At 36.4% G+C, this 25539-nt stretch overlaps 1 non-coding gene and 1 pseudogene across 1 annotated transcript; both read left to right on the top strand.

Annotated features, from left to right (window-relative positions):
- Positions 1 to 682: 682 nt before the first annotated feature.
- Positions 683 to 789, top strand: LOC116112584. Its single transcript, XR_004125266.1, has one exon. It is a non-coding gene; the product is annotated as a small nucleolar RNA R71 (small nucleolar RNA).
- A 23452-nt stretch (positions 790 to 24241) lies between these two features.
- On the top strand, positions 24242 to 25042 carry LOC116112535 (annotated as a pseudogene).
- The last annotated feature ends 497 nt before the right edge of the window (positions 25043 to 25539 follow it).

Raw genomic sequence — 25539 nt, 5'->3', positions numbered from 1 at the left:
CCCATCTGTACCTCCAAGTTCCGAATGGATGCCTCTTGATTTTTGAAATTCGTTCTCGTCTCATTTATAAAACCTGTGGTCTCTTGCATAAACTTCCCAAACATGTCCTCCAATTTGTCACTCTTGGGTCTCCTGGTTGATTGTTCACCCCTATTTGGTTAGTTGGCAATGCTCTTTGGTTCCATTGATTATTTTGCTGGTTTTGATTGCCCCAAGACAGATTTGGATGATTCCTCCAACTAGGATTATATGTGTTGGAGTACGGATTATTTGGTTGCCTCTGATTTCCTGCCAAGTAGTTAACCTGCTCTGATGATGACGATGATGAAGCAAATGTGTTCCCCACTTGACAGTCACTACTCACGTGATTACCTGCACAAAAATCATAAGTTAGTTGAAGAGCTTGAACGGAATTTACCTACATACTTCCCAACTATTTCTGAAGTGTTGTCAGTTGGGCTGAAATGGCTGTATATGCATCAACTTCATGAAGACCCATAGATTTCTTCGGTTGCACCCTCTCATTAGGTCTTTGATAATTGTTGCTTGCCAGAACCTCAAGCAACTCGTGAGCTTCTTCCGGAGTCTTATTCTGTAGTGCTCCTCCCGAGGCTGCATCCACCATAGTTTGCACATTCACTATCAATCTGTTATAAAATGTTGGACTTGCATCCAAACTGGCAACCCATGATGTGGACACCTTCTCAGTAATTCTTTGTATCTCTCCTAAGCCTCATACAATGATTCCAACTATTCCTGTAGAAACAATGTGATATCATTTCTCAGCTTTGCCGATTTTGCTGAAGGAAAGAATTTGGTTAGGAACTTCTGTGCTAAATCATTGCATGATGTGATTGTTCTTGTTGGTGATGCCATTAACCATCCCTTAGATTTATCCTTTAATGAAAATGGGAATAATCTCAATTTGATTGCATCATCTGGCACTCCATTTGACTTGAAAGTATCACAAATCTCCAAAAAATTGGCATTGTGTAGATTTGGATATTCCTTCAAATCACCCCTAAACTGAACCGACTGCTGGATCATCTGGATGATTGCTGGCTTTATCTCGAAGTTATTGGCTTGTACCGCTGGTCTAGTAATACTCAACCCACTGCCTTCAACTGTGGGAACTGAGAATTCCCTCAGTGTTCTATTCTTTGCCATCTCTACAACTATTACTTCTGGTTCAACTGTAGCTTCTCTTTCTCTTCTTTCTCTATTCAGTCTTCGAGTGGTTCTTTCAATCTCAGGATCAACAGGCACCACTGGCTGACGTCTTGCTTTTCGCATAAACTGCACAGAAAAATAGAAAGAGTGAGATCACGCCAACCTAAAAGACTAACTAAAATTAAACAAACAATAATGAAGCAAAAATAAAACTCCAATCTAGCTAACACAAGAAAAATTTAATGTTAACACAAACTCAATCCTGGAAACGGCACCAAAAACTTGATGTGTGTTTACTACAAGATGCAAAAATTTGTTCTTCGTCGTCCTTTTGCAGATGCATTGCAACAGATGCTGAGCTACGCGAAATTTCTCAAGGAGATTTTATCAAACAAAAGGAAGTTAGAGGATGAGGAAACAGTGATGCTTACGGAGGAGTGCAGCGCCATTCTCCAGAAGAAGCTACCCCGAAACTCAAAGATCCAGGGAGTTTTACTATTCCTTGCATTATTGGAGATATTACTTTTGATCGAGTTTTATGCGATTTAGGTGTTAGCATAAATTTAATGCCTTTTTCTATTTTCGGGAAATTAGGAATCGGTGAAGTGAAGCCGACAACTATATGCTTGCAGCTTGGAGATAGATCCATAAAGCATCCTAGGGGCATCGTTAAAGATGTGCTGGGTCAAGGTGGACAAATTTATTTTTCCTGCATATTTCTTTGTGTTGGATATGAAAGAAGATAAGGAGATTCCTCTCATCCTGGGACGACCATTTTTGGCAACCAGAAGAGCTTTAATTGATGTTCAAGAGGGGAAGTTGATCATGAGGATGCAAGATGAGGAAGTGACATTCAATGTCCTTGAATCTCTGAAAGGTCCACCAAAGCAAGAGTCATGTTTAAAAATTGATTCGGTGGGTCAGTCAGCAATTGAAACTTCCCAACTAAATGATCCTAATTCGTCAATTAAAGGATGCACAGTCAAGTCAAAGCGACCCAATGAGGAGGACCACAACCTAGAGAGTTTTACACCATTCCAAGATGGGCAACAATTGAGCATGTATCCTCACAAGGGATGGATTCCTCCGCTTAAACAACCAGAAGAAAAATCAAGAAAACTGAAAGTTGTTGGTAAGAATGTTCAAGCCATGAGAGGAATGACCAAGGAATGGAAATGGGTGGTTAAGCTCTCAACAAGGGCCCCAGGTGACAAAAATCATCAGCAATTGAAACTTCGGTGCAAGGGCAATGCTCAGGAGTTGATGTATTTAGATAGTCCGGATTGACATGAGAACTTGAGAGAGTCGAGCTTTCTGACTATAAACAAGCATTCCTTGGGAGGCAACCCAAGTGTTTTCAGTTGTTGTTGTTGTTTATTTTTAATGGTTTAGTTTTCTTATAATTTTAGATGAAGGCTAATTTGTGCGTTTTTGGGTGTTTCAAGTGAGTTATCAAATCAAAGCGGAAAACGGAATTGTCCAGTTTTCACCGCAACAAAACAGTTTCTTCGCTGCAGCGAAGAACATTTGTGAAAATTTGGAATTCGAAAAGTCCCAGACTTCGCCGCGGCGAAGTATCTTTTTCGCCAAGGCGATGTGTCTTGGTATTTTTTTGCTGCAACGAAGAAAGTTGAGCAAAATTTATAAAGGGAAATTTCGCCACAGTGAAGAAAGTTCTTCACCGGGGCGATGAGCTACTATAATTTTCATCGATTGGGTTGGTTTTAGGGTTTGAAAATGAAGAACTTCGCCGCGGCAAAACCTGGTTTTTATAAAAGCGTGCGTGACTTTTCATTTTTTCACAAAACTTTTCAAAGCCATTTGAGAGAAAAATTTTCCAACTTCAATCCAGAGACTTCCCAGTGATTTCCCAGCAAAGTTTCTCACTCCTTAACCTTTCTAAACACCAAAACAACTTGATCTAACCAAGATCTTTGCGAAAAATTGAAGAAATTTGTGGGTTCAAGAAATTGGGGATTTTGCAATCTAGGTTATTTTTGGCTAAATTGGTGGCAAATACTCCATTGTTTTGGTAAGATTTCAAGTTCCCTAAGCTTTTAATCGCAATTTTTCGAGTTTAGATTTGTGGATTTGAAAATTTTTATTGTGGTTGAATTTGTGAATTTTGCTGATATTGTGCGTGGATTTGAGTTGAAAGAAGTGTTGATTTTGAATATTGTGATATTGAGGAGTGTGGATTTTAAATTTTGGAGCGTTTGGTTGAGTTTGGAAAAATTGCAGTTTGGGAGTTTAAGTGCAAAGTTTTGGAAGTGTTGTTTTACTGCAGGGTTGATTGTGTTTGTCATAGGGCGAGTTGAGTTGAGTTTTTAAGTTGAATTTGTGAGTTGATTGACAGTTTAGAAAAAGGCAGCTCAAAGTGTTGTCCAAGGGAAAAGGAAAAGGAAAGAAAGTGGCCAACCGATTTGTGAGTGATCAGGCTCGGACACGCTATGAAGGGGTAGCCCAAAGGAAAGATAAAGGATTTATCCCTGAACGTGGATTAACCGTGAGCCAGGCTATAGATTCGAGTCAAGAGAAACATTGGGGACTGTTTATGAGTGCACCTGCATAAGCGGCGGTAGAGCCGCTAGTGAGAGAATTTTATGCCAACCTCCTGAATTGTGAATCTGGTACTATGTTTGTGAGGGGTAATGATGTGGCATTTACTGCGAAGGTCATCAATGAATTTTATAAATTGCCTAACATTCACCATGATAAGTATGAGGAATTCAGGAAGACACAGAAAAGGGATAAGGTAATCCTTCAAGCTATAGAAAAACCGAACACCACTTGGGAGGTTTCAAAAAAGGGTAAAAATAGCATCAAGGGAACTAACTTGACACCGGTAGCTCGGTTGTGGCAGTACTTTATTTGTGCGAGAATGATGCCAGAGACGCACTATAGCACGGTGACGTATGAGAAGGCATTACTGCTTTATTATATTGCCACAGGAAAGAATATGGATGTGTGACAAATTATCCTAACCAACATTCGGCATGAAGCCAAACCAGGGCGAGGAAGTTACCCGTTCCATCATCTCATTACAGCTTTGTGCACTCGAGCAGGAATCGAGGTACATGATGATAAGCCACTTATCCATGCTGCCCCAATGCTCGACTCAGACTATTATCACAAGCACCTTGAACGTCCAAACGATGAGCAACCTAACGTCGGGACAAAACGACAGAGAACCACACAAGGAGCTGCTACATCATCCAGTTCCACGGCCACTATGAAGGAGATGATGCAGCAGATGTTGAGTAAGATGAAGAGGTGGGAATGCTGTCAAACATGGATCGCAGAACAGACCCGAATGATCTATAATTTGCAACAGAGCTGTTGCCAGAAGCTAAATATTGATACTTCAGTGTTCCAATGGGAAGACTAGGATTCAGATAAGTGGATGGGCTCCGAGTCAAAAGAGGAAGGCGCCGAAGGAGATGAGGAGAATGAGCCGAAGCACCTGTTTTGTATTTTGTTTTTGTTTGTTTTTAGTTTGGTTTATTGTTGGGTATTGTGGAACTTTGAACTAATTTTTGATTTGTTTGTGGTTTGTTTTTAGATTGTTTTTCGTTTAGTTTATATTTTTGTTGAACTTTTTAGTTGAAAAGACGAGATTAGGGTTGTAATATTTCCATATTAGTTCGTGAATTTTTCTAACACAGTAGACACCACAATTCTCAATTGTTTTTATAGATTTTGGTGATGAAAAAAAGTCAAGGACCGGGGGTGCACACTGTTGAGTGAAACTTCAACTTCACAGATTAATCAAGGAACTATCTCGTACTTTTACAGATTTTGTTTTTCTATTCCTAATTTGTGCATAATGTGACATTGGGGACAGTGTCATCTTTTGTAACATCTACTGAAAACTGTACAATGCATGCATAATAACAATAGAAAATTGGGCCCAAAGTTTCCTTTTCATTACAATTCATGTGTCTTTTATACATAAAGAGTACTGTTTACAAAAATGTATTTTAAAAGACAAAACAGGGGAAACAGTGTAGCTATTCCTCATTGCTTGCCGACGCCCCTCCGACCGCAACATCACCTAGAACCTGCATCCACAAAGGAAAATAACGGGGTGAGCACAAAATAATGCTCAGTAAGTAAAACTCTCTATCTGTCTGTCCCCGTATGAATAACTCTTAATTCTTTCCTTATGCTATTTCTGATTCTATTTCTGTTTCTAATAACATCATGGCCTCATCTTACCGGAGGTACGGCCGGATGGCGTTCACACAGCACCATCTCACTCTCTATGGCTATCGGGTGGAATTCACACAGTACCAACCCGTTCTTAGTGACTACCGAGTGAGGATCACAAAGCACCAACTCGGTTCTTCCTAACTATCGGGTGGAGATCACCTAGCACCTACCCGTTCCTCATGAATTTTGGGTAACGATCACCAAGCATTTACCCGTCTCTAGTCACTGTCGGGTGATGATCACAAAGCATCAACCCGCTTCTACTAACTGTTGGATGATGATCACAAAGCATCAACCCACTTATCTAATAACTAATCGGATAGTGATCACAAAGCATCTACCCCATTTCTATTACTCATTGGGTGACGATCACAAAGCATCGACCCATCTCTAAGGGCTATTCGGATGATGATCACAAAGCATCAATCCGATTCCCATAACGGTCGGGTGATGATCACAAAGCATCATCCCAACTATACTACTCTTCTAACTCATTCTATTGTAGCATTTTTCAATGCTCTCTACCCTTAGAGTAATTTTACCCACTAAGCTCTCTACTCATAGGGTATTTCTAAACACAAAGTTTCCTACTCTTTCTTAGGTCACTTGTCAATGCATATAACAATGCACATGGATGATTCATCTCTACTAATGCACTTGTGAAATGCCAACATGCAATGTTGCAAGAATTAAGGTTCATTACTCACACTCAAACCTCTATTAGGCATTTCATCAAACAACTCATGTGCACTATAAAACTCTATCATAGCCATGAATCTAAAACTTTTCCTAACCATCCAAAATGGGGAAAAACCCCTTCACAAAGTCATAATAACCTGTCAAATAAAACACTTCCAAAAAGGGTTCCATAACACCCCTTCAAATCCATCTCAACTACCTTGCCAAACCAACAACCCATTTCTCATATTTGCAAAGTAATAACATTCACAAAGCATAGAAATTTCTATTTAATCCTTCATACATGCCATATTACATGTATATCACATACATACATCAATTCTATCAAAACCCTAATCAAGAAATTTCATAAATCTCAACTTGGGTTGGGTTTTACTTACTTGCTATGGAGAGACTTCACCAAATCTTCTTTCCACTTGGTTTTCTTGACTATTCTCTCTACTCTTAACCAAAAGAATGAAAACCCTCAAAATCAAAATGAGCTAAAATCTACAAATCACACAACTTAAGGAGAAATCCTTACCTTAGGAAGCCCTAGGTTGCTTTTCTACTCCAAATCACTTCAAAAACCCCTTGAAAATCCTTGATCAAAAGAAAAGAGAAGTTGAGAGGAGAAGAATGAAGAGTCACGTTTGAGAAGAAGAAATGAGGGGTTTCTTTGATTCTAATTCCTTTTAATGAAATATAAACACACTCATTCCCATTTTGCCCTTATTCTTCTTTGGGAATTCCATCCATATCCTTTGATTCATTACAAACTCACCCCTATATCAACATATTCTCCATGAAAATTCCTTACAATTAACTCCCCACTTTTCCTGCTAATTAGGGGTAGAATGGTCAAATTGCCCTTAGGGAAGAAAATATCTAAAACTTCATCAACATTTTATTTGGCCTGTCGCCGCGGCGAAGAAACTTCTGTAGCCGCAGCGAAACTGTCCAGCAGCTCCCCCGTGGCTTCAACACCTCTTCGCCGCGACGAAGATTCTTCTTCGCCCCGGCGAAGACCGAAATACTAAACTTCTTCTATTTTCAACCAATTTTCAGGGCAAACATTCAACATAACACTCAAACAAACAATAATAACAAAAACCAACTCGATTAAGGGCAAAAGAGGAAACAATAACAACGTACCTCAAGTGGGGCGTTACATCTTTAGTTTGGGGGTAGGAAAAATTTGAGAATTTTTCGACTTTTTATTTATTTTATTTCTATGTTTTTTTGTGTATGCCAATAATGATTTGTATAAATCAATGATGAGATTAGGGTTGTTGGGATTTTATTGTTGAAAAATGTTAAGCATTGCTTCAAGTTTATGTTTATTGACTGAATTTTGATTGATGTTTGTTGAGTGGTTCAACCACCATTTTCATTTATTTCGGCATGCTTAGATTCATTTTATGTGGTTAGGTAAAGTTTGATAATGTTGGTGGATTCTAGAACCTAGTAGAGAATTGCTTGATGTGAAATTGTAGGAATAGACATTGTTGAGGAAATGATTTAGGCATTTTTCGGAACGTTTGAGCCTTTCCAACCAACCCACGAATAAAATATTTTTCCTAGTCACCAATTTGAATCTTATGAGATTATCATTGCTTTTTATTTTCTTGCAAATCAAAAATTGTCCAATCCAATTACCCTAAACACATAATCACATCACACCCTTTAGGAGAATTTTGGACCTAATGCAAACACAAGGAACTTGAAGAGTTGTGTGAATGAACTAAAAGAATAGTTTGGGGGTTGTGAGATGGGCAAGAAGAATAAGAGAGGTAATTAACCTCAATTGTGTTTACAAAAAAAAAAAAAAAAAATTAGTTTGAGAATTGCATTACAATAGCAACAGTAAGAATTGTTCATGGTTGAAGGTTGTTAAATGATTGACATTTTGAGTGATGGTTGAGAAAAGAAGTGGGAGTTGGATTAAGTCCTAGAGTTTGCTTTAAGGAAACCAAGTTCTCTTATTGGTTTACCCTTTCCTTTCCTTTGGAGCCCACTACCTGAGTCTAACGTTATAAGCTTACAAAGATCTTTTGATTCTTAGCGATGCCTAATCCTCATTAGTGGAGAGTAGTTCGATATTTAGGCTTATGGAGTCTGCCGCCATTTGATAAACTTTACATTTCTGCATAAAATAATCCGGGAAGTCGAAAAGTGGATTGAAGTGGGGATCACCTACTCGGGGGACCAATAGAGAAAGATGGTCGATGCAACTTATAACTTCTTGGAATGTTGAACATTTTTCTAGTAATAATTTTTCAACAATCTTTGACACTTGTATAAATTCTAGGCAATTTGTATGTTGAGTTGAGTCTAATTCTTGTTGTTCATTTCAAGTTTTATTGTGTCGTGTTTTAGATTTTATTGTTTTCTTTCTTTGAGTTTTGTACCTGATGCTCGAGGACGAGCATGTCTTTAGTTTGGGGGTATTTGATCATCCGAGAATTATACTGTTTTTATTAGGCTTTTAGGTTGGATTTTAGATACTTCTTAGTTCATTTATGCCTGAATTGCTACTTAATTCTTTACATTTTGTGTTTCAGGCCAAAATGGACATTTTGAGCAAATAATGAGCGAATTGGAGTTTCTGGACTCAGAAGTAAGCGGATCTCAGAAGTTGGGAGAGTTCTAAAGCAGAGTAAAGCACTATGAAGCTTGCTTCCATGGGAGAGCATCGAAGATTGAAGATTCAAGCAAAGAAGAAGCGGAGGGCAATTCTGTAATTTCAGAATTATTCATCAAGATTCGCCGCGCCAAAGTTTGTTCTTCGCCACGGCGAAATGAGTCACACTCAATAGTTACTTTTATTTCGTCGCCGCGGCGAGATTTCTTCTTCGCCGCGATAAAGTCTGCAATTTTCAGTTTCGTAAAACGCACAGTTTCATTTTTAGACAAAGTCTTAGGTTTTTAGGCGAGGTATAAAAGCAAAACTTTGCCATTTTGAGAAAAGTCGTGTTTTCCTTAGTCTAGAGCAGCTTTTTCATCTTCTTAGTTTAGATTTGACGAATTTGTGTTGAAAAGTGAGTAGATTTGGGATTGAATCTGGTGGATTCTTCAACTAGGGGAGATCTTTTGTCTTTTCTCTCATTTTATCATGTTGAACTTTGTGGTTATTGTTTTTCTTACTTATTGTATTGATTTAGCTATGAACTAACCCATTTTGGGTTAGGGGTTTGGTGTAGTTCGGATTCTCATGGATTGAGCAATTGATTTTTATTATTTTCATATGCTATTGCAATGATTGTGTGGTTATTCTGGATTTATTGCTTTTAATTGATGAACATGATGAGATTGAGAAATGAGTCATGTTAAGCTTCTTGGGTAATCACCATTGTAGTATTAAATGCTAGAGATAGATTTAAGAATCAATGAAATCAATCTAGGATTCTAGGTGCTTAATGAGCTTAGAACTATTAATCTTCAAATTGTTTGGTGCGGAAGTTTAATAGGGAAAAGTAGGAAAACATAGCCTGAGAAGGTATGTTTACAATTTAGAGAATTCGATTTACAATCAATGCATGTGAATATGGAAATAGTATAATCTGTAGATTTAATCCATAGAATCCGAATGAAGTCAAAACCCTACCCGTTGTTTTAAATTGATATTACCTTGTTTTTAATCTTGCTTTCATAATTTAGTTTTGAATATTTAGAATTTTCTATTTTAGTTTTAAGTTTAATTTTCTCCCATTAATCCAAACAAATTCGATTGCTCCAACTTGAGAACAGTAGAAAACTTAGTGCTTAGCAACTAATCCTTGTGGTAACGATACTCACTCATCACTTTATTACTTTGTGCGACTAGTGCACTTGCTAATTTTTGCATGTTGTAGTAAACACGCATCATCCTTCACCATAGAACGTCACCTTGGGCCGACCTTGGATCCACGACATGCGAGTTGTTCCATCCACCTTCCACCAAACTATAAGGTTTCCAACGAAATGGGGAGTAAGGAAGATCAAGGGCGATCCTAAGGCATCCGGAGATTGCTACAAAAAGGCCTTCAAAAGCAAAGGTCACGCTTTATAGCAACTACAATCTCATCCAACCCTCCCGACCGAGCCAGATCAACCATCTATGGAAGAGTTGGATGAAGTGCAGATACACCCAGATGACCCCGAAAGGAAGATGCAGATAGGCTCACGCCTTAAGCCCAAAATAAGAGAGAGACTCATGGAATTCCTCAAACAAAACCAGGATTGCTTCGCCTGGTCCCACGCAGACATGACAAGAGTCAGCCCAGAGGCAATCATCTGCCACCTCAAAGTAGATTCGGATCACCCCCCAGTGAAGTAGAGGCATAGGAAATTTGCACCAGACTGCAACTGGATTGTCAATGAGAAGACTGACAAATTTCTAAATAATGGCTTGATCAGAGAAGTCTACTATCCTGATTGGCTAGCAAACGTTGTGGTCGTGAAGAAAAAGAACAGAAAGTGGAGGGTCTACATAGACTTCACAGATTTAAACAAAGCATGTCGTAAGAACTCCTTCCCACTCCCACATATCGACATGATGGTCGATGCGATAGCTGGCCACGAACTCCGAAGCTTCATGGATGTCTTCTCAAGGTACAACCAGATTTTTGATGCACCTGGACGACCAAGAGAAAACAACCTTCATTACAGAGAGGGGGACTTACTGCTACAAGGTGATGTCGTTTGGTCTCAAGAACGCCGGAGTTACATATCAGTGGCTAGTCAACAGAATGTTCGCTGAACACCTTAGGGACACCATGGAAGTATACATCGACAACATGCTCGTCAAGTCCCTCATGGCCGAGCAGCACCTCGACCACCTTAGTCAAGCATTCTTTGTCCTAAGGAAGTATAACATGAAGCTGAATCCGGTCAAATGCTCGTTCAGGGTCTCATCAGGGAAATTCTTGGGATACATGGTAACTTAGTGTGGGATAGAAGCCAACCCTAACCAAATCTGAGCGATCTTCAACATACCATCACCAACTTGCATCAAACACATCTAGCGCCTAGCAGGACGAGTAGCCGCCTTGAGCTGCTTCATCTACAGTTCTGCCGACAAGTGCTACCATTTCTTCCACACACTCAAGAAATCTAAGAAATTTGAACGGACCCTCTTCTGTGTGGAAGCCTTGCAACAGCTGAAAAGATACCTAACCTCTCCCTACTCATTTCCAAGCCCGTGGATAGGGAAAAACTTTACACCTATCTGGCGGTCTCAGAGACAACAATCTCAGCAGTGTTAGTTTGGGAGGATAATACGAAGCAACTACCGGTTTACTATGTAAGCGAATCACTCCTCGACGCGGAGACACGATACAGTCTATTGGAGAAACTGGAACTCACCCTCGTCCATGCATTCAGGAAGCTCAGGCCATACTTTCAATGTCATTCCATAGTCGTACTCACCCCCTTCCCACTCAAGAAGATACTACATAAGCTAGAGTTATCAGGCCGACTCACACAATGGACAATAGAGCTTAGTGAGTTCGACATATCCTTCTAACCACGCACCGCCGTAAAATCTTAGGCACTGGTAGACTTTATTGCTGATTTCACCCCAAACACCACTGTCCAAGCAGAAAGAGAGTTACCGTACATGAATAGCGGATCGCCTTCAAAGTGGACTCTCTCAGTGGATGGGTCAAGCAACGTGATTGGAAGCGGGCTCGGTGTCATACTTACTACTCTAGAAGGAGACGTCATCTAGCGGGCCATACGATGTGGATTCAAGTGCACCAATAATGAAGCTGAATATGAGGCTCTCATCGCTGGACTCTCCCTAGCTAAAGAAATTAGAGTAAGGAAATTGGACTCCTAACTCGTGGTTAACTAGCTACAAGGCACTTACCAAGCCCGCGACTCGAAGATGACAGCCTTCTTGAACCTGGTCAAAGAATTGTATACCGCCTTCGAAGAATTCTCCATCACCCAAGTCCCAAGAACGGAGAACATCTATGCCAATGCCCTTGCTAACCTCGGCTCAGCCCTTCAATGTTCTTCCCAGTCATCCATCCCTCTGTTATTCCTACAATGGCCGGCTAGCTGGAAGGAAGGACCAACAAACAAGTCGCCCGAAGAAGTAATAGACATCGAACTGGCTGACTCTTGCATAGCCTCGATAGTAAAATACTTGGAACACAATGAGCTCCCAGTCGACAAGAATGAAGCACGCCGCCTGAGAGCAAAAACTGTTAGGTTCACCATATATAAGGGCCAGCTCCTTAGGAAATCATTCTCTGGTCCCTACCTTAAAGGCATAAGCCCAGAAGAAGCCAAACGAGTTCTCGTCGAACTCCATGAAAGCGAATGTGGAAACCATGCAGGAGGACGCAGCCTTGCCCACCGGGTGATCACTGTTGGCTACTATTGGCCAACCATACGCACTGACTTAGCAACTTATGTGAAGAAATGTGACAGTTGTCAGAGGTTCACCCATGTCTCACACCTCCCACCCGAGCGACTCAACTCCACTCTCACACCTTGGCCGTTCATGAAGTGGGGAATGGATATAGTCATAATGCTCCCGACTGCGCCCGGGCAGCAGGTCTTTATATTGGCAGTCACCAACTACTTTACTAAGTGGATTGAAGCCGAAACACTCACACAAGTTAGAGACCGAGAGATAAAAGCTTTCATCTGGAAACACGTCATCTACAGGTTTGGGATACTGAAGGAAATCATCATCGACAATGGATCCCAATTTATTAGTTCAGGCTTCAAAGATTTCTGCGACATGTGGAGGATCAAGCTTAACTTCTCCACCCCCCACAACCCCTAGTCTAACGGCCAGGCCGAATCATCGAATAAAACTATCATGCAGACTTTAAAGAAGCGTCTGCAAAAAGCCAAAGGCACATGGGTAGATGAACTACCCGGAGTCCTTTTGTCCTACCGAACTACAACCCACTCATCCACGGGCGAAACTCCTTTCTCCCTCACATACGGATTTGAAGCAGTCATCCCAACCGAAGTATTAGTCCCTTCCACCAGACTCTAATGGGCGGACGAAGAAACGAATAGCTAGAACCTTTGCCACAACCTGAACACTGTCGACAAACTATGTGAGCCGGTGAACGTCCGCAACATTGTCTATCAACAATAGGCTGCCCAACATTACAACCGCAACGTCTGAATCAGAACTTTCAAAACAGGCGACTAGGTCCTCCACAAGGTATTTCAAAGCACTAGGGAGATCAACTCTGACAAGCTCGGCCCCACTTGGGAGGATCCCTACAAGATTGCCAAGGAAGTGGGGAAGGGCGCCTACCGACTCCAAACCCTCGAAGGCAAAGACATCGGCAACAGTTGGAATGCAGTATTCAACAATAGAACAGTTTACACTTTCAATCGGCCCAAACCAATTCATAAGTTTTCACCTTCAATCGGCCTAAACCGATTCATAAATATACACCTTCAATTGGCCTAGACCGATTCATAAGCTTACACCTTGGATCGGCCCAGACCGATTCATAAGCTTACAACTTCGATCGGCCCAGACCGATTCATAAGCTTACACCTTCGATCGGCCCAGATCGATTCATAAGTTAACACCTTCGATCGGCCCAGACCGATTCATAAGTTAACACCTTCAATCAGCCCAGACCGATTCATAAGTTTAGACCTTCAATCGGCCTAAACCGATTCATAAGTTACACCTTCAATCGGCCCAGACCGATTATAGATTTACAGCTTCAATCGGCCCAAACCAATTGAAAGACTTACACCTCCAATCGACGAGTCATCGACCCAACCCATTAGACAGTCCAGACGAGTCAGCCAGTTGGCCTCATCAAAATCACAGCACAAGTAGTCGATTCAACCCCTAATACATCTACAAGCAATCAAGCAATCAACTCATCCATCCACAAGGAAAGCAGTAAAATAGAAACACAAGAAAAAACACCAAAGCCACTAACAGATAAAGTATAATATAAAATAGTCTCAAGCAGCCAAGTATCAAGTACAAAAAGTAAGGCACACACGCCAAGGAAGGGCATCGCAGGCCCCAAAAATATATGAGTAACTATAAACCTAACTATCATCGGTCCGAGTCATCTCACCTATCTCCGACTCGACCACCCTGTCACCAGCCCCAAAGCTCGCCGCTGTAGCCTGGTCACCCACATTCTCTGTAATCAAGCGCCCTGACTTATGGTAATATAACATTTGCGATATTTTTTGGTATGGTAGCTGTGTTGATCATGAGGTGGATTTAAAAGTGGTGATCAATTAAATCCATGTGCAGATTAATTCTTGACTTCGTGTATCTTTCACAAAACTAAAGTCAAGAACTATATTGATATTGGTGTTTGGGTGTTGATTTTTGGCCACCCAATTTTCCATAAATGGATTGTGCATAAGAGTGATATAAGAGGTGTTAAATTAAGTGAATTTGTCGGCAATGGTTGATTTGGAAAAGGGTACAATCAAACAAACATGACTTGGTGCATTTTCCTGTCAAATACAAATTATTTTATTTTTTTCTTAAACTTTATTGATGAAAGGTAAATTCTTCAACTTAGTGCTCCACTTAGGGTAGTCACTAAAATTTTATTAAATTAATTTAAATTACATTTCGACTTTTTCACAAATTCAATTAACAAAATTCTACTACCCTAAATTCAAATTCAACTAATTAATTTAATTAGTTGTTAGGATAAACAGCCCAGTGGGCCATGTTTTAAAGGAGGTTTGCCGGCATACGGTCGGTCATATACGGTCAGTCGTGCACCATTCTGTCGACTGCCAACGGCAGCCGACAGTGGTGGCTGGATGCCGGCAATGGCTTGGGGTGGGTGGGGGTGATTTTGATGCAAATTAAAGTTTTATATAGTTGGGGTGTTTTAGCAAAATTTCAAGTGTAGGGGGTTAAAAGAATGATTCAAAAATTAATAATAAAAAATACTATTATATTAATATTTAAAAAGGAGGGTAATTTAGTGTTCTATATAACATAGCCACCCATTTATCATTTCAACCAAATATATTATTCACTAATTTATTCGAACCAGCCAAACACATCTTCTAAATATTCCTAGTAATCTTCAAAGTGATCTTTATTTTCGTTAATATAATATCCCCCTATAATAAAATATTATATGATCCAAACGCCTTCTTAAAAATAAACTAGTTAGATATCCATATCTACTCATTACCACTTTTGAGCATTTATACATGTTTCTTAGTGTATATGTTTCTCTTTGATTAATATCTTTTAAGGAGTTTCAATTATCGTATTAATCTACTCTTTTCGAAATTTAAAGTTTAACAAAGTTTATGTTAGAAAATAAGTGTTTATAGATATACTTTTTAGAAAAAGAACATGAAACTCAAGTTTCATTCAAACCCAATTTTTGAAAACAGGAATATGTGCCCAAAACCTAAATAATAATAAATTAAAAACCCCATATATTAATTCATGAATGAAATATAGAATTACCAAAAAAAAAAAAAAAAACCAACGATAAAAAGTAAATGCAAGAAAATTTTGAATTAGAGGATATTTACATGCAAGAAAGTAGAGAAAACAAGAATTGATCTCTTTTTCTCTTGGAAAAAGGGCTGAAGATCTAAATGAAATGATTTTGGAGAATGTCTTTGGTTTTCGGTACCAAAAACTATCTTGGTTTAACTTGGAACTAAACAGTCCAATAGTGAAAGTGAAACAAATATTTTAGTTTCATGAATTAGTTATAGACTAAAGATTAGTCCCATTTTACTATTTTAGGGGTTAAAGTGTCAAGTTCAACAAATAAAGGAAGCCGGTGTTCAAAAACTAAATTTGTAGGGATAAAACATAAATTCCTATAAAAAGCTGATGGAGCCAGTGGTGGCCAACAGATATCTTTATCTATTTAATGGCAATTCCTGGCTTTCCACTTGAGGAGTGGTATTTGGATGTTTCTTATGCGTTTAGGGTATCTTCAACCCAACGTCAAAACCAAAATGGTGTGAAAAATGTGCTCCAATCCAACGCCAAACTCTACACCAAATTGGTGTAAGTGAACAGTGTCACGTCAAATTTGGCGTGACACCGTTCACTTACACCAATTTGGTGTGGCATTGTTCATATACTATAAAATATATTTTATTTTCTTATTTTTGTTATTTATATTTATGTTAATTTGATTATTATTTATATTAATATTTATAATAATAAATTCATAATAATTATATAATTCAAAAAATGATGAAAAATAAAAAAATGATCGTAATGTTGATGCATCGATTAAGAATCAGATGGAAGTGCCAACTCCCAAAATTGAATTATTCATAGATGAAAATGTCCAATTTCAAAATTTTCTTGCTCGACATAGACAAATCAAGGATATAGAGGCTAATCATGCTCTTTGAAATACATTAATTGATCATTTGTGGAAAGAATATACTAATTCAGAAAATTAAATTACTATCAGTATAAAATTTTACTTTTGTGTTGTTGTTGTCTTTTTTTTTTTTTTTTCTTTTTTTCTTTTTTTGTGGCATTTTATATTAGATGTAATGTTTTTCTATATTAAATATAATATTTATTTGATTAAATAAATGCTTAATTTTATTAAATTAGTATAATTTTCAAAGTAATTATTATTTAATAAAAATATCATTCCCAATTTTTAATTAATATAGACAAATATAATTAGTGAAATAGATTAATTGTTGATTATTAATAGAAAGAAAAAGAAAGAGAATATTTTAAAGAATATTCTTTTTGGTGTAATATTTGGTACAATGGGTTGGAGATGCAATAGTGAAATACACCAAAAATCACACCAATTTGGTGTGAAACTTGCACCAATTTGGTGTTTGTGGTTGGTGATGGTCTTAGGGGTTCAATTTTTTCTTCTTCTTCTTTGAATTTATGTAGCAATTATTTTTCTGTTTTAAGGTTGACTGGATCAGGGATATGGAGTGATCATTAATTGGGTTGAGAGTGATTCAAAATTTTCTGGTTCAATTCTTACTTAATAATCCAACTTTTTATTTGAATCTCATTCGTATCTTTTAAGTCAATGAACGAAATCCATATTTATTTATTTCAAAGTATATGCCAATTTTTTACTCACATACTTTTAAGGGAGGGAATGGAGTTGTGTCATGCATGTTTGTTAATTCTGATATATAATAAGGGTTAAGAACATACACAATCTTAATTGTTAATAAGGGTGGTCACTGAAGGTTTATAAGGTCGTTAACTTCATGACTCCAAAAGAGTAGTTGAGGTACACGCAAGCTGGTCTGGACACCTTTAGTTACCAAAAAAAAAAAAAAAAAAAATATACTCAACCTCGAGGTATGGTTAAAACGATCACACCCACATTTTTGGAAACCGACAACACCACCCCAAAACCCCCAAAAATGCAACTATTGATTATATATATTAATCTATTATACTTGTGGTATATAACATTTTCGATATTTCTTCGTATGGTATCTGTGTTGATCATGAGGTGGATTTAAAAGCGGCGATCAATTAAATCCATGTGCAGATTAATTCTTGACTTTAGCAGATTAATTCTTGACTTCATGTATCTATCACAAAACTAAAGTCAAGAACTATATTGATATTGGTGTTGGGGTGTTGATTTTTGGCCACCAAATTTAGTAGTCTATATAACATACTCACCAATTTATCCTCCCAATCAAACACATTTTCTAAACATTCCCAGTAATCTTCAAGGTGGTCTTTCTTTCCATTTATATAATATTTCCTTATAATAAAACATTATATGATCCAAACGCCCCCTTAAAGAAAAACTTTTTACATATCTATATCTATTCATTACCACTTTTGAGCATTTATACATGTTTCTTAGTGTATATGTTTCACTTTGATTAATATCTTTTAAGGAGTTTCAATTATCGTACTAATCCACTCTTTTCGAAATTTAAAGTTTAACAAAGTTTATGTTAGAAAATAAGAGTTTATATATATACTTTTTAGAAAAAGAACATGAAACTCAAGTTTCATTCAAACCCAATTTTTGAAAACAAGAATATGTGCCCAAAACCTAAATAATAATAAATTAAAAATCTCATATATTAATTCATGAATGAAATATAGAATTACCAAAAAAATAAAAATAAAACCAGCGCTAAAAAGTAAATGCAAGAAAATTTTGAATTAGAGGATATTTACATGCAAGAAAGTAGAGAAAACAAGAATTGATCTCTTTTTCTCTTGGAAAAAGGGTTGAAGATCTAAAAGAAATGATTTTGGGGAGAATGTCTTTGGTTTTCGGTATCAAAAAGTATCTTGGTTTAACTTGGAACTAAACAGTCCAATAGTGAAAGTGAAACAAATATTTTAGTTTCATGAATTAGTTATAGACTAAAGATTAGTCCCATTTTACTATTTTAGGGGTTAAAGTGTCAAGTTCAACAAATAAAGGAAGCCGGTGTTCAAAAACTAAATTTATAGGGATAAAACATAAATTCCTATAAAAAGCTGATGGAGCCAGTGGTGGCCAACAGATATCTCTATCTATTGAATGGCAATTCCTGACTTTCCACTTGCGGAGTGGTATTTGGATATTTCTTATGCCTTTATGAGTTCAATTTCTTCTTCTTCTTCTTCGAATTTATGTAGCAATTGTTTTTCTATTTTAAGGTTGACTGGATCGGGGATATGGAGTGATCATTAATTAGGTTGAGAGTGATTCATATTTATTTGAATCTCATTCATATCTTTTAAGTTAGATGAACGAAATCCATATTTATTTATTTCAAAGTATATGCCAATTTTTTACTCACATACTTTTAAAGGAGGGAATGGAGTTGTGTCATGCATGTTTATTTATTCTGATATATAATAAGAGTTAAAAAATACAAAATCTTAGTTATTAATAAAGGTGGTCACTAAAGGTTTATAAGGTCATTAGCTTTAGGATTCCAAAAAAGTAGTTAAAATACACGCAAATTGGTCTGGACACTTCTAGTTACCAAAATAAACAAATAAATTAAAAAAAATACTCAACCTCGAGGTATGGTTAAACGATGCAACCAAATATTTGGAAACCAACAAACAACACCACCCCAAAAAATGCAACTATTGATTATAGTTATTAATCTATTATGCTTATGGTATATAACATTTGCGATATTTCTTCGTATGGTAGCTGTGTTGATCATGAGGTGGATTTGAAAGTGGCGATCAATTAAATCCATGTGCAGATTAATTATTGACTTCATGTATCTTTCACAAAACTAAAGTCAAGAACTATATTGATATTGGTGTTGGGGTGTTGATTTTTGGCCACCCAATTTTCCATAAATGGATTGTGCATAAGAGTGATATAACAGGTGTTAAATTAAGTGAATTTGTCGGCAATGGTTGATTTGGAAAAGGGGACAATCAAATACAAATTATTTTATTTTTTTCTTAAACTTTATTGATGAAAGGCAAATTCTTCAGCTTAGTGCTCCACTTAGGGTAGTCACTAAAATTTTATTAAATTAATTTAAATTACATTTCAACTTTTTCACAAATTCAATTAACAAAACTCTACTACCCTAAATTCAAATTCAACTAATTAATTTCATTAGTTCTTAGGATAAGCAGCCCAGTGGGCCATGTTTTGAAGGAGGTTTGCTAAGTACAGCCCAAACCTTTTTATCACAAATTCACAATTAACAAAACTCTACTACCCTACATTCATCTTAGTTCGTTGTAGCAAACCGAATTGAAAATCTGATCACCAAGTCAATGATCAAGAATGCAGTACCGTATAAAGAATTAAAAAGATGTTGATGCCAAATTTCCTATTGATTACATACATATCTTTGGAGAAACCATGAGACAATGTCAATGAATACTGTTGTGCGAGGATGTGCGATTAGCTCGGAGCAGGCAGTAGTTCGAAGACAAGTTGTAGCTCAACGGAAATAGTGAAGCAGCCATTAGATTTGACCAAGCTGTTGGGTAGTTATCTTCCAAATTGTGAATAAGCATTATCTCTTAAAATCAAGGAGAAGAGCACAAGAACACTCTTAATAGTTTCGGCCATATAATTATGTCATGGATCATGAGATTAACTCTCAAAAATCATGCCTAAAATTTCTCTCGTAACCGTTGCAATTCCATAGTATAAAAACCTTTAAAAAATCATTGTAAGGGGATTGGGAAAACTAGAGAGGGGAGATTATTACTATAAGACAAAAACATTTGAATAATATAACAGTGGACGTAGGCTTAATTTGAACTCGTTGAATCACTTTAAAAATCTCATGACTCTTTTTTATTATATTTTAATTTATTACTTGCTGATTTTTATTAATCATGTACACATCCTACTCAATTCTTCTAAGGTCAATTGAATATCATGTTGTGCGTTCTTGTAACAACAAATACACACAAACTTTGCCCACTAAGCAAATTGAGAACAACCTAGCACGTAGCCACATAGTAGTTTGTGAGTTTAATTGAACCCATTGAACTTTTCAAAAATTTCAAAAAAGTATTAATAGTTTATAGATTTTACAATTTTAACCCCATGTAATTTCTTGTTGAACCTACAAAATAAATTATTAATTAATATTTTTTAAACTTTTTTCTTTTCTTTATTTCCTCTCTTTTACTCTCATATTATATTTTTCCTTTGGTTGGATATTCAAGAAAGGCTACTCCTTTGGATTATAAGGTAAGATGATACTATTTTTATTTTTTATTTTTTTTTACTTAAAATTAATTTTTTTTCTTGTAGCTTTCTTAATTGATGAAAGATTACGAGTTGTGAGTTTTTATTGAATTTAATAAATGAGTTTGAAATAATTCCTAGATTTTGATGTGGGTGATTTAATCTTATTTATGTTGAGGTATGAGTTAATTAATTGCTGTTTTAAGTTGGGTTTGATAAATTGTGGTTAGTTATTGAGTTAATTTTGAATATGGTTTAAAGAATTGATGAAACCCTAAGTTGTAGAGATTTGGGGATTTGGTTTAATTTCGATATATTGGTTAATTACTTGATATTTAGAGTTAGATTTGATGAGTTTTCATAGGTTTATGAGTTAAATTTTATTGAGTTAGTAGAAATTGTTTGAAAAACCTAAGTTATGAGTTGAATTTTGATAAATTTGTGTTATTTTATAATTGTAATTGCAAATAAATTATATTTCTGATAATAAAATTCTTTTATTTTTTTTAGTTATGGACAAGTTTTTGATCAAAAGAAAGTTTTCTAATGAGGAACCATCAATTGAACAAAACATAAGGCGTCACGATAGTGTTCACAATGAGCCTATGGAATCTAGTTCAAGACAAACATATGTTAAGCTTAATTTGAGTAGTCTTCCTGCAGATCCTAGATTGAGGATTAAAATTTTAGAATATCATCCTAATGATAGAAACAAAGTGAGAAAGACATACTTGCAAAAAAGACCTTGCCAACCACACAATCATAATTTTAAAAGCGAGCAATTGAGAATTTAATGCGTTGTTTTAATCTCATTTGATTTAGAGAATATGCACATTGGTTGGAGTATAGTGTAGAGAAGGAGGGTGTTTTTGTTTTTGTTATTATCTTTTTAGACATGAAATTAGTATTGATATTACATGTTGCAATTGCAAGTGTTGAAAGAGCATTTTATGCGATGAAGATTGTGAAAAATTGACTACGGAATCGAATGAGAGATCAATTGTTAAATGATTGTCTTATTACATATATTGAGAGAGAGATATTTGATAGAATTGTCAATGAAGCAATTATGCAACGTTTTCAGAATATGAAAAATCGTCAAGGACAATTGTAGAATTGATAATTTGGTATATATAACTTTTAAAAATACATTTTTTATGTTAATTACTTCAGTTTATATTTTACTGTAAATTTATCAACTTTGATATTTTGACCCACTGACTCAGAATCCTGGCTACGTCCCTGGAGATGACTACACTGATACGACTTTTGAAAAGTAGCAAGCAATAGTAGAGACCAGTCAGGAGATATTTCGACTTCCATTCCTACTAAATTTCCAGTGCGGAATCTAATTTGCCATATTAAAAACGAATATTGATTATATAGTTTCAAGATAATTATTTTTAAGTAAAGAAAAATCAGTTTCCACTCAAGAACAAACCAAAGAGCAATAAAATTATGTGATAGGATCCCCTATTGATTTACATTCTAATTACGGAAACATGCATGTTTTATTCTTTGTAATTGAGATTCATTAAAATTGAATATAATAAATAATAATATTTTGATTAAATTATATAGGAAAGATAGGTGATCTAAGATCCTTTAAATTCAAAATCAACAAAATATGAATATTATTCTCAAGCATGAACCCAAGAATTTTTTTTCAGCAAAACTTGGAGAGAAGGTGGCTTTGAATGTTACTCTCTTCTAGCACCATGGTCAATGCATGTGGCCTATGAATTATCGATGGAGAAAAAAACAGGACACATTTTGTACTGGTTATCTTTAAATCACTAAAGCTCTTACATAGTCGGTAGCTCTAAGATCTCAAGAAATTAGTTGAGGTGCGTGTAAACTGACCGGACATCCTCAATAATAAAAAAATAAATTTCTTATTTTCTGACATTAGTTTCCTTTAAAGAAAAACTACATTTTCAAAACTAGGCTTTAGTCGACAGACATCTTAATGGGCTTGGTTAGTCCTTATGATGAACAGTCCAATTGCCCATTTTTGTGAAGAGAAATACCAAAGTATACTCCAAACCATTTTAAGGATACGATCAAGTATCTAAGGTTAATTAGTTTAAACACACCGCATTCCTAACAAAAATCCAGATATATTTTGCAATCTGTTTCATGAAAGGCAATTATCACAATTAACCAAAGTTTACTATCCTACATTCATCTTTGGTTCATTATAGCGAACCATATAGAAAATCGGGTCACTAAATCAATGATAAAAAATGTTGTATTGTGTAAAGTATTAGAAAGATGTTGATGCCTGATTTTTCATTGATTACATATCTTCTACAAAGATACGAGAGAGTACTTTAATGAATCCGCACAAACCTTTCCCACCAAACAAGATGAGAACAACTTAAAGAGGCGGTCAGGTCAATACACCAAAAAATATGCATTCTCTGTAAAACTTTGAACTTCCTCAAGGAGACGACTACGTCCTAATACGACTTTTGAAGCCAATCATTCACGGAATCTAATTTGACAAAACCGAAAACACGATCTATTAATTATATAGTTTCAAGATAATTATTTCCAAGTAAAGAAAAATCATTATACTTGATAACAGAAGAAAGAGCCTTAAAGTAATGTGCTAGGATCATCTGTCATTCTAATAAGTGAAAGAGTAAACGGCTTTTTCCTACCCAGGTTTGCCTTAATGACATTTTTCCACCCAAAAAGTTTCAAATACTATTTTCCCACCCAAAGTTTATATTCTGACCAATTGTAGGCTGATTCTGATATCTTTGCGACCTTAAACCACAACCATTTTCTTTTCCGATCATCACTCACTAAAACCCCTCAAACCTTGCTCTCGTCGACCCCGCCAATCACCAGCAATCGAGAGATTTGTGAAACGTGTATCCGCCCTTCCCAAGTCAGATTTTGATCAATCCCAACCACCAAAATCCAATTTGCCACCACCAAAAGACTCATCGATATCCTCTCTTTAAAAACCCTAATAGCTTGAACCGAGTTTGCTCTCTATTAGCCTCAGAATCAAAAATTAGGAAATATAATATAAAGTTGGGGTGGGAAAGTGGTATTTTGAAATTTTTTGGGTGGGAAAGTGTCATTAAGAAAAACCTTGGGTGGACAAAGTCGTTTACCCTAAGTGAAAACGTGCAAGTTTCATGTTTCCAATTAAAATTAATTAAAATGGAAGATAATAATAAAAAAAATATTTTTATTACATTAAAAAGGAATAATAGGTGGTCTAATATCGATTAAATTCAAAATCAACAAATATGAACATTATTCTCAAGCATGCACCCACCAAGAAATTTGCAATCAGAACTTGTAGACAAGTTAGCTTTGAATGGTACTGTCTTCTAGCCCAAAGGTCAATACAAGTGGCTAATGAATTACTGTAGAGAGAAAAACAGAACACATTTTTGACTGGTGTTCTCTTTAAATTACTGCTACATAAGATCGAAATCGGTGACAGAAAAGGGAAATAACAAACTTCTTATCAACTATTCAGTTTCTCCTTTGGCACTCTTACCAGTTTCCTACTAGGGTTCATGGATTTGCAGTCACGTCAGCTTCATGTATTGTTCCTTCCATATTTGGCTTAAGGCCACATGATTCCAGCAGTAGACATGGCGAGGCTATTTGCCAGGCATGGTGTGAAGGCAACCATTGTCACTACACTTTTAAATGCACCTCTGTTCTCCAAAACAATCGAAAGAGAGAGGCAACAAGGAGTTGATATCAGTATTCGCACCATCAAATTTCCTTCAATAGAGGCAGAATTGCCAGAAGGATGTGAGAATATAAATTCAATCACTTCTTCTGAAATGGAAATGAATTTCTATATGGCCATCAGCCTTCTCCAACAGCCATTTGAACAGCTTCTTCAAGAATGCCACGCCAATTGCATCTTGGTGGACATGATGTTTACTTGGGCTTCAGAGGCTGCCTCTAAATTTGGGATTCCAAGGCTATGTTTCCATGGAACTGGTTTTTTCCCTCTATGTCTCTACTATAGTTTAAATGAGCATCAACCATACAAATCCGTAACATCTGACGATGAACCCTTCACGGTACCAGGTCTTCCAGACCAAATAGAGTTCACAAGACGACAACTTTCAGTTGGTGTGGAAGAAGAAATAGATAACGAATTGTTGACTAAGATGGTGGAGCAAGGTATACAAGCAGAGATTTCAAGCTATGGGATTGTGGTGAACAGTTTCCATGAGCTGGAACCAGCTTACTCAGATCACTATAGGAAGGTTATGGGAAGAAAGGCATGGCATATTGGCCCTGTTTCACTTTGCAACACAGACATCAATGACAAAGCACAACNGACGAAGAACCAATGAAATTGCACTAAATTGGGAATATTGGAATGGTGGATGGATGACATTTGAACTTTGAAGGACACCCAGTTAACACTTGAATGGAGTAAGTTTGCAAAATAATCATTTATTCTTTGAGTTTAGTTAGATATTGTTCTTTTCTAAGTGATGATAGATATATATGTTTTTTTTTTTTTTTTTTTTAATCATCGAGAGTGTTTGGATCAGTTTACGCACGTTTTAACTAATTTCTTATAATCTTTTAACTGTAGATCAGGTAAGAGACATAGTCGGTCACTCATATTAGTGTATGAGAGGATTGGAACTTAAAAGCTTATAAAATATTTTTTTACTCTTTTACCATTAAGTTATTTGACAATGGTTCTGAAATGAAAAAATAAGGAAGTAATAAGTATAACGAGAAATGGGAGAAAAATAAGAGTTTGTGGTGTAATAAGTTGTGCAAGAATGATAGATACGTTGTGTCCATTTAAATTTGTATATATACATACAACCATTTT

This window comes from Pistacia vera, unplaced genomic scaffold (genome assembly GCF_008641045.1).
Source record: "Pistacia vera cultivar Batoury unplaced genomic scaffold, PisVer_v2 Contig663, whole genome shotgun sequence".
NCBI lineage: Eukaryota > Viridiplantae > Streptophyta > Magnoliopsida > Sapindales > Anacardiaceae > Pistacia > Pistacia vera.
The sequence above is the reverse complement of the archived record's forward strand: the minus strand, read 5'-3'. Positions and strand labels throughout refer to the sequence as shown.